The 7,526-nt window shown below is 44.9% G+C and overlaps 1 pseudogene; it reads right to left on the bottom strand.

Moving 5' to 3' along the window:
* Positions 1-4,171: 4,171 nt before the first annotated feature.
* Positions 4,172-4,684, bottom strand: LOC104674100 (annotated as a pseudogene).
* Between the last annotated feature and the right edge of the window lie 2,842 nt (positions 4,685-7,526).

The raw sequence follows: 7,526 nt of genomic DNA, 5'->3' as shown, positions 1-7,526 counted from the left end.
AAAGAGGTTTTTATTTTTTATTATTTTTTTTCAGACAGAATCTTGCTCTGTCACCCAGGCTGGAGTGCAGTGGTGCAATCTTGGCTCACTGCAGCCTCTACCACCCGGGTTCAAGAGATTCTCCTGCCTCAGCCTCCTGAGTAGCTGGGATTGCAGGCATCCGTGACCATGCCCAGCTAATTTTTGTGTTTTTAGTGGAGACAGGGTTTCATCATGTTGGTCAGGCAGGTCTCAAACTCCTGACTTCATGATCCGCCCGCCTTGGCCTCCCAAAATTCTGGGATTACAGGTGTGAGCCACCATGCCCGGTCAGCTTTTTTTTTTTTTTTTTTTTGAGACAGAGTTTCGCTCAGTTGCCCAGGCTGGAGTGCAATGGTGCTATCTCAACTCACCGCAAACTCCGCCTCCTGGGTTCAAGCAATTCTCCTGCCTCAGCCTCCTGAGTAGCTGGGATTACAAGCATGCGCCACCATGCTCAGCTAATTTTGTATTTTTAGTAGAGATGGGGTTTCTCCATGTTGGTCAGGCTGGTCTCAAACTCTCGATCACCTCAGGTGATCCGCCCACCTCGGCCTTCCAAAGTGCTGAGATTACAGGCGTGAGCCACCACCCCTGGCCCAAACTCCCTCAGCTTTTGTTTATCTTGAATGTCTTAATATCTCCCTCACCATTTTTTTTTTTTTTTTTTTTTTTTTTTGGAGACAGAGTCTCACTCTGTCACCCAGGCTGGAGTACAGTGGCACAGTCTTGGCTCGCTGCAACCTCTGCCTCCCAGGTTCAAGCAATTCTTCTGCCTCAGCCTCCCGAGTAGCTGGGATTACAGGCATGTGCCATCACACCTGGCTAATTTTTATATTTTTAGTAGAGACAGGATTTCACCATGTTGGTCAGGCTGGTCTCAAACTCCTGACCTCGTGATTTGCCCGCCTTGGCCTCCCAAAGTGCTGGGATTACAGGCGTGAACCACCACACCTGGCCACTCCCTCACTTTTGAAGGATAGTTTTGCTGGATATAAGATACTTAGTTGACAGCTTTTTCTTTTACCACTTCACTGTGTTAACTTTTTGATCTCTATAGCTTCTGATGAGAAATCTGCTGATTTTCATCTTATTGAGGATTCCTTGCATGTGGAGTTGCTTCTCTCATGCTCTTTTCAAGGTTCTCTCCTTGGCTTTCAAAACTTTAATTATAATGTGCCTCACTATGGGTCTCTGAGTTCATCTTACTTGGAGTTCATTGAACTTCTTGGATTTTTTATATTTATGTCTTTTGTCAAATTTGGGAAGTTTTCAGCTATCATTTCTTCAAATATTCTCTTAGCACCCACCCCCCTTCTCCTTCGGAACTTTCACCATGCATACTTTGGTGCACATGATGGTTTCCCACAGGTCTCTCAGGCTCTGTTCACTTTTCCTCAAGCTTTTTTCTTTCTATTCCTCAGACTCAATAATTTCCATAGTCCTTTCTTCAAATTTGCTCATTCTTTTTTTGTATTAGGCCATTCTTTGTGTTTCTATAAAGGAATACCTAAGACTGCATAATTCACAAAGAAAAGAGGTTTCATTGGCTCATGGTTCTGCAGGCTTTGTGGGAAGCATGGTGCTGGCATCTGCTTCTGGTGAGGCCTCAGGAAGCTTACTTACAATCATGGTGGAAGGTGATAGAGAGCCAGCCCATCACACAGCAAGAGCAGGAGCAAGAGAGAGAGGAAGGAGGTGCCACACACTTTTCAACAACCAGATCCCACAATAACTCACTCACTATTGCAAGGGGAACACCAAGCCATTTGTAAGGGGTCTGTCCTCGTGACCAAAACACCTCCCACCAGGGCCCACCTCCAACATTGGGATTACATTTAAATATGAGGTCTGGGAGGACAGGCATTCAAACTATATCATTGATTCTGCCCATTTTTCATTTTATTTGTTATACTTTTTGGTTGCAAAATTTGTTCTTAGTTTCTTTTTCAGGTTTTCTATCTCTTTATTGATATTTCCTTTTTTTTTTTTTTTTAGACAGAGTCTGCTCTGTCACCCAGGCTGAAGTGCAGTGGCACGATCTTGGCTCACTGCAACCTCCACCTCCTGGGTTCGTGCCATTCTCCTGCCTCAGCCTCCCGAGTAGCTGGAACTAGAGGCACCCGCCACTGTGCCAGGCTAATTTCTTGTATTTTTAGTAGAGACGGGATTTCACCATGTTAGCCAGGATGGTCTCCATCTCCTGACCACGTGATCCACCCGCCTCAGCCTCCCAAAGTGCTGGAATTTCAGGTGTGAGCCACAGCGCCCGGGCTTTTTTTTTTTTTTTTAATTGCCTGGGCTGGAATGCAGTGGTGTGATCTTGGCTCACGGCAACCTCCACCTCCTGGGTTCAAGTGATTATCCTGCCTTAGCCTCTCAAGTAGCTGGGATTACAGGCATGCACCACAACACTTGGCTAATTTTTGTATTTTTATTTTTGTTTTTTTTTTAAGAAAAGTTTTTATTAATGTGTCAATATTTCAGCAAAGTTATCAACGGGTTGAAAACACAAACACACTATTACAGGCTTTAAAGTAACAAACGAGTTTTACACAACTGAAATATTACACATACTTATGGAATTTATTGAATGACTAACAGACTCATAAAATAAATTTTTTGTTTGTTTGTTTGTTTGAGACGGAGTCTCGCTCTGTTGCCCAGGCTGGAGTGCAGTGGCATGATCTCGGCTCACTGCAACCTCCGCCTTCTGGGTTCACGCCATTCTCCTGCCTCAGCCTCCCGAGTAGCTGGGACTACAGGCGCCTGCCACCACGCCCAGCTAATTTTGTGTATTTTTAGTAGAGACGGGGTTTCACCGTGTTAGCCAGGTGGGTCTCAGTCTCCTGACCTCATGATCCACTCTCCTCGGCCTCCCAAAGTGCTGGGATTACAGGCGTGAGCCACCACGCCCAGTCAGACCCATAAAAGAAATTAAATCTGAAAAACGAAATCCAGTATTAGCACCTGCAATATCTCTGACAGTGAAATTTTTAATGGTTTCCCTCTCCTAATGTATTTTTAAACTTGCTCCCAAATACAGTGCTCTCAAACCCCAAGGATGAACGCAAAGGCATAAGCAGCCCTGATCCTAGAAATGTACAGCCAAAAGCAGAGCTACAAATAGGGACTCAGATTTGAGAGTTTTACTTAGAAGTAACTTACTGTACTTGAGCCAATCATAATGTGCACTGAATACTGTATATGAGAAAATTCTGTGAGTCATAAGGTTTGCATAGGGATAGTTAAAAATTAGTAATATACAGTATTATTCCTATCAAGTTTTTTTCTCATAAGCTATATTTATAGGAAAACTGTAATTAAAATATTTATTATGATGATTTTTTTGTTTTTGAGACAGAGTCTAGCTCTGTTGCCCAGGTTGCCACCACGCCCAGCCTAAAATATTTTTTATACCTGCTTATTACATATCCAGGGACACAACAGGAACATCTATGTGTTTGATGGTTTGGCATCCACTTTATTGTGCTTACTGATTTTTGTGATAAGCAACACACATCACATCTTCACAACATTCAAGGTAATGCAACAATGATATAAAATTCTCCAAAGAAATAACTGGAAATTGCATTAAATACTGCTTTAATGAGGAATAATTGCTATAATAAAACAAATAACATTATACATTATTTTTTCAATGAGCTTCAGTTTGAAGAACTGAATAGTAGAAACAGATCTTAAGATTTGAGTCATGGTAAAACCGGTAAATCTTTGAAATCTAGGAGGTGCATTAGCACAACCACAGCCACAACCAACCCTTGCCAAAATCCTGGAGAAAAGCATTTTATTAATTTAGGGGAACAAGATGGAACACTGGTGAAGATACAACTTGTTGAGGTCTAAAGCTACCTAAGAAGCTGCCCCAGGGAATGAAGAGAACCAATGGTATGTACTGGTGGCAGATAATAAGCTTTGCACTGGGCTGACCAGCTGCGTTTTATTAAATGGCCTTGAATAAAAAAAGTGAAATGCTTCATTGTGTTTTCTCAGAAACTAGTCAAAAGATTACAGAATCCTACACAATTTAGAGACACAAAGTGGATGCTGAGAGACTAGAGGTCACTCCAGGTGTGGAACGCTACAAAGTAAGTCCTTGGAGTAAATGGCACCGTGGATCTAGCGGCAGATAGAAAGGAATGATGCTCTGGAGAGGAGGTAGGGACACTCTGTGGTCGGCCAATGGATACATGAGGGGCCCGGCTGGAAGTGGGATATTTAATTCTATGGTTTATCTTCTGTGGCTCATGCCTCTGTCTTCATAAATGGTAATTTCAATAACTCGCAGTCCTCACTCAGTGGGGTCTGTCAGGAGGAGGCCTTGTGGAACATAGATCTTCTCATTCTGCTCTTGAATGTGTTTGGAGACTTTCTTCAGAACCTTCTCATAATGAGTTTCCATGCATAGGAAGATGGTATATGCTGTTAAACAAGCCAAAGAACCTTTGAGATATGATTGGCTGCCAAGCTTCTCTGCTTCTGCATAAAGGTTATTTAGAGTTCGAACTATTTCTTCAAACTGCTGCCTATCAATCCAGTTCTCCAGCTCCGTGGGGAGCTCGGTCTGGATCTGGCAGTGTGTGCCACTGCTGCAATCTCGCTGAATGAACACCTTTCTGGACACTGGTGCCTGCTGTGGCTTCATGGCAAGGACAGGACGGGCCGCACTCTAATTTTTGTATTTTTGGTAGAGACATAGTTTCACCATGTTGGCCAGGCTGGTCTTGATCTCCTGACTTCAGGTGATCCATTCACCTCACCCTCCCAAAGTGTTGGGATGACAAGCATAAGCCACTGCGTCCTGCCCTCCTATGAGTCTTTAACGCCAAGTCAAGATAAAGTCTTTAATGCTTTGTCAAGATAAAGCCTCACGTCCATTTCAGTGTCAACCATCAGGGACTCAGCTGCAGACACTTTTGACTTATCTGCTTTTTGTTTATTTGTTTTTTATTTTTTGTGGGGTTTTTTTTGCAAGCCTTTATGCTGCCTTCCTGTCTTTCTTTTTTTTCTTTTTAGACTAAGTCTTGCTCTGTCCCCAGGCCAGAGTGCAATGGCGTGATCTCAGCTCACTGCAACCTCTGCCTCCAGGGTTCAAGCAATTCTCCTGCCTCAGCCTCCCGAGTAGCTGGGACCACAGGCAGTGAGCCACCATGCCCGGCTTGCCTTCCTGTCTTTCTCCTCTTCCTGAGTTCCCTTCCCCATCCCTACAGCATGGACTCCACATATGCCAAACTTGCAAGCTTGCTGTTTGCTGCAAACAAACCTGGACTGATAATCTCTCTTTTGTCATCTGGGCAGCCAGACTGACTGTTCTCTTCTACCTGGGTGCCTGTGTACATGTCCTCTAACCCCTAACCCTTTGCAGCTTCTGTTTCTTTTTTTCTTTTTTTTTTTTTTTGAGATGGAGTTTCAGCCTTGTTGCCCAGGCTAGAGTGCAATGGTGCGATTTTGGCTCACTGCAACCTCTGCCACCCAATTCAAGCGATTCTCCTGCCTCAGCCTCCCGAGTAGCTGGGATTACAGGCATACGCCACCATGTCCAGCTAATTTTGTATTTTTAGTAGAGACAGGCTTTCTCTATGTTGGTCAGGCGGGTCTCGAACTCCTGACCTCAGGTGATCTGCCCGCCTTGGCCTCCCAAAGTCCTGAGATTACAGGTGTGAACCACCAAGCCCTGCCAGCTTCTGTTTCTTTATATATAAACAGCACTGTCGTGAAGATGCAATGAGATGAATTTTAGCTCAGAGCCTGCCACCTGGTGACTTACCCATGTTAGGTATTGTGGTTACAGCTCTGCTGTCAAACCACTTCTCCAACTCTCTTTCTAGCCTCAGTTCATTTGCCAAAGGGTTTGGCCCCAGTATTTTGCTGGATATTCAGAAGTACGACCTCACATCTGCAGAACGCCACTGACTTTCACACGAGGCCTCCCAGGAAGGGATTCTAGGCCTCAGACACTAGCTGGTGGATCTCGGGACTTGCCACTCCACTTTCGCATTTTTCAGGACCACAAGGCATACAGTTGGTCTAACAGTCTTTTCTGTCCTCCCAGTGGTCAGCTGCAGCCCAGTTCTAGGGCTTTTGTGGGGGAAGACAGGAGAGGGATGGGAGTCAGGGCATAGAAATGTGTCAGATGAGCCTTTGCTTGCAAGGAGCTCACCACTTGGGTGGTGGAGAAGGCCCAGAAGGCACTATGACAGTGCTCCCAAATCAGGAAAAGATTGCTAAATGCCCATACACTCAGGATCACACGGGAGCCCAGAGCTGGACACCTGGATCAGCTGGGAGTCTGCCTGACATTGATGATGTTTGGCTAGAATACTGATGGACGAATGGGAGGTAGCAGGACCGACACTGAGGGAAGGGCATCCCAGGCACAGGGAAGAGCATTTAGGAAGGCTTGAAACAGTCCGATGCATTCTGGGAACTCCAAGTAATTCCACTCTTGAGTTGAGCGAGGGCTAAAAACCTTCAAGCCACAACACATTCCAGCCATCTGTCTCTTCTTCTCCCTCCATTTCATCCTCAATACTATAGCTAGATTTATCTTCCTTCCTTCCTTTCTTTCTTTTTTAAGATGGGGTTTCAGCTGGGCACGGTGGCTCACACCTGTAATCCCAGCACTTTGAGAGGCCGAGGCGGGCGGATCACTTGAGGTCAGGAGCTCAAGACCAGCCTGGCCAACATGGAGAAATTCTGTCTCTACTAAAAATACAAAATTAGCCAGGCATGGTGGTGCATGTCTGTAACCTTCCTACTTGGAAGGCTGAGGCAGGAAAATCCCTTGAATCTGAGAGGCGGAGGTTGCAGTGAGCCGAGACTGTGCCATTGCACTCTAGCCTGGGCAATAAGAGGGAAACTCTGTCTCAAATAAATAAATAAATAAATATAAAATAAAATAAATTTGGCTCCTCTGATTTTAAAACTGATTTGGGCTCCCTATATGACCTACAGGGCCAAGAACAAACTCCTTTTCTTGACATTGAAAACTCTTCACAGCCTTTCCCCAAACTCCTTCCACCTCTCCTCCCTACCTTTTGTTATAATTATAGCCACTTGGATGATTTCCTGTTCTTAAAGCAGGCCAGTCACCTTTTTTGTCCAGACTTCTCCCTCTGCCTGGAATGTTCTTCTCCCCTTCCTCCCTGGGCAAATCCCCCCCATCTTCCAAGACCCAATTCAGAGGACAGGTTCACTAGAAGCCCCTTCAGGGTACTCCCAGTGCCTAGAATCCAGCCTGTCATTTTGGTTGAATAATTAATTAATCAGATCAAGGACATCTTCTCTGAGTACCCAATATAGCACCCCCATGCCCCACCCCCGTGCTTCCTGCACACCTCCTCTATGCTATGTTGGAACTTCTTGAAGTCAGGCTTCATTTCTTTTGTTTCGTTTCTTTCTTTCTCCTTCCTTCCTTCCTTCCCTCCTTCCCTCCTTCCTTCCTTTCTTTCTTCTTCTTCTTTTTTTTTTTTTGAGACGGAGTCTCG

The sequence above is a fragment of the Rhinopithecus roxellana genome, chromosome 6, assembly GCF_007565055.1.
Source record: "Rhinopithecus roxellana isolate Shanxi Qingling chromosome 6, ASM756505v1, whole genome shotgun sequence".
NCBI classification, from domain to species: Eukaryota; Metazoa; Chordata; class Mammalia; order Primates; family Cercopithecidae; genus Rhinopithecus; species Rhinopithecus roxellana.
The sequence above is the reverse complement of the archived record's forward strand: the minus strand, read 5'-3'. Positions and strand labels throughout refer to the sequence as shown.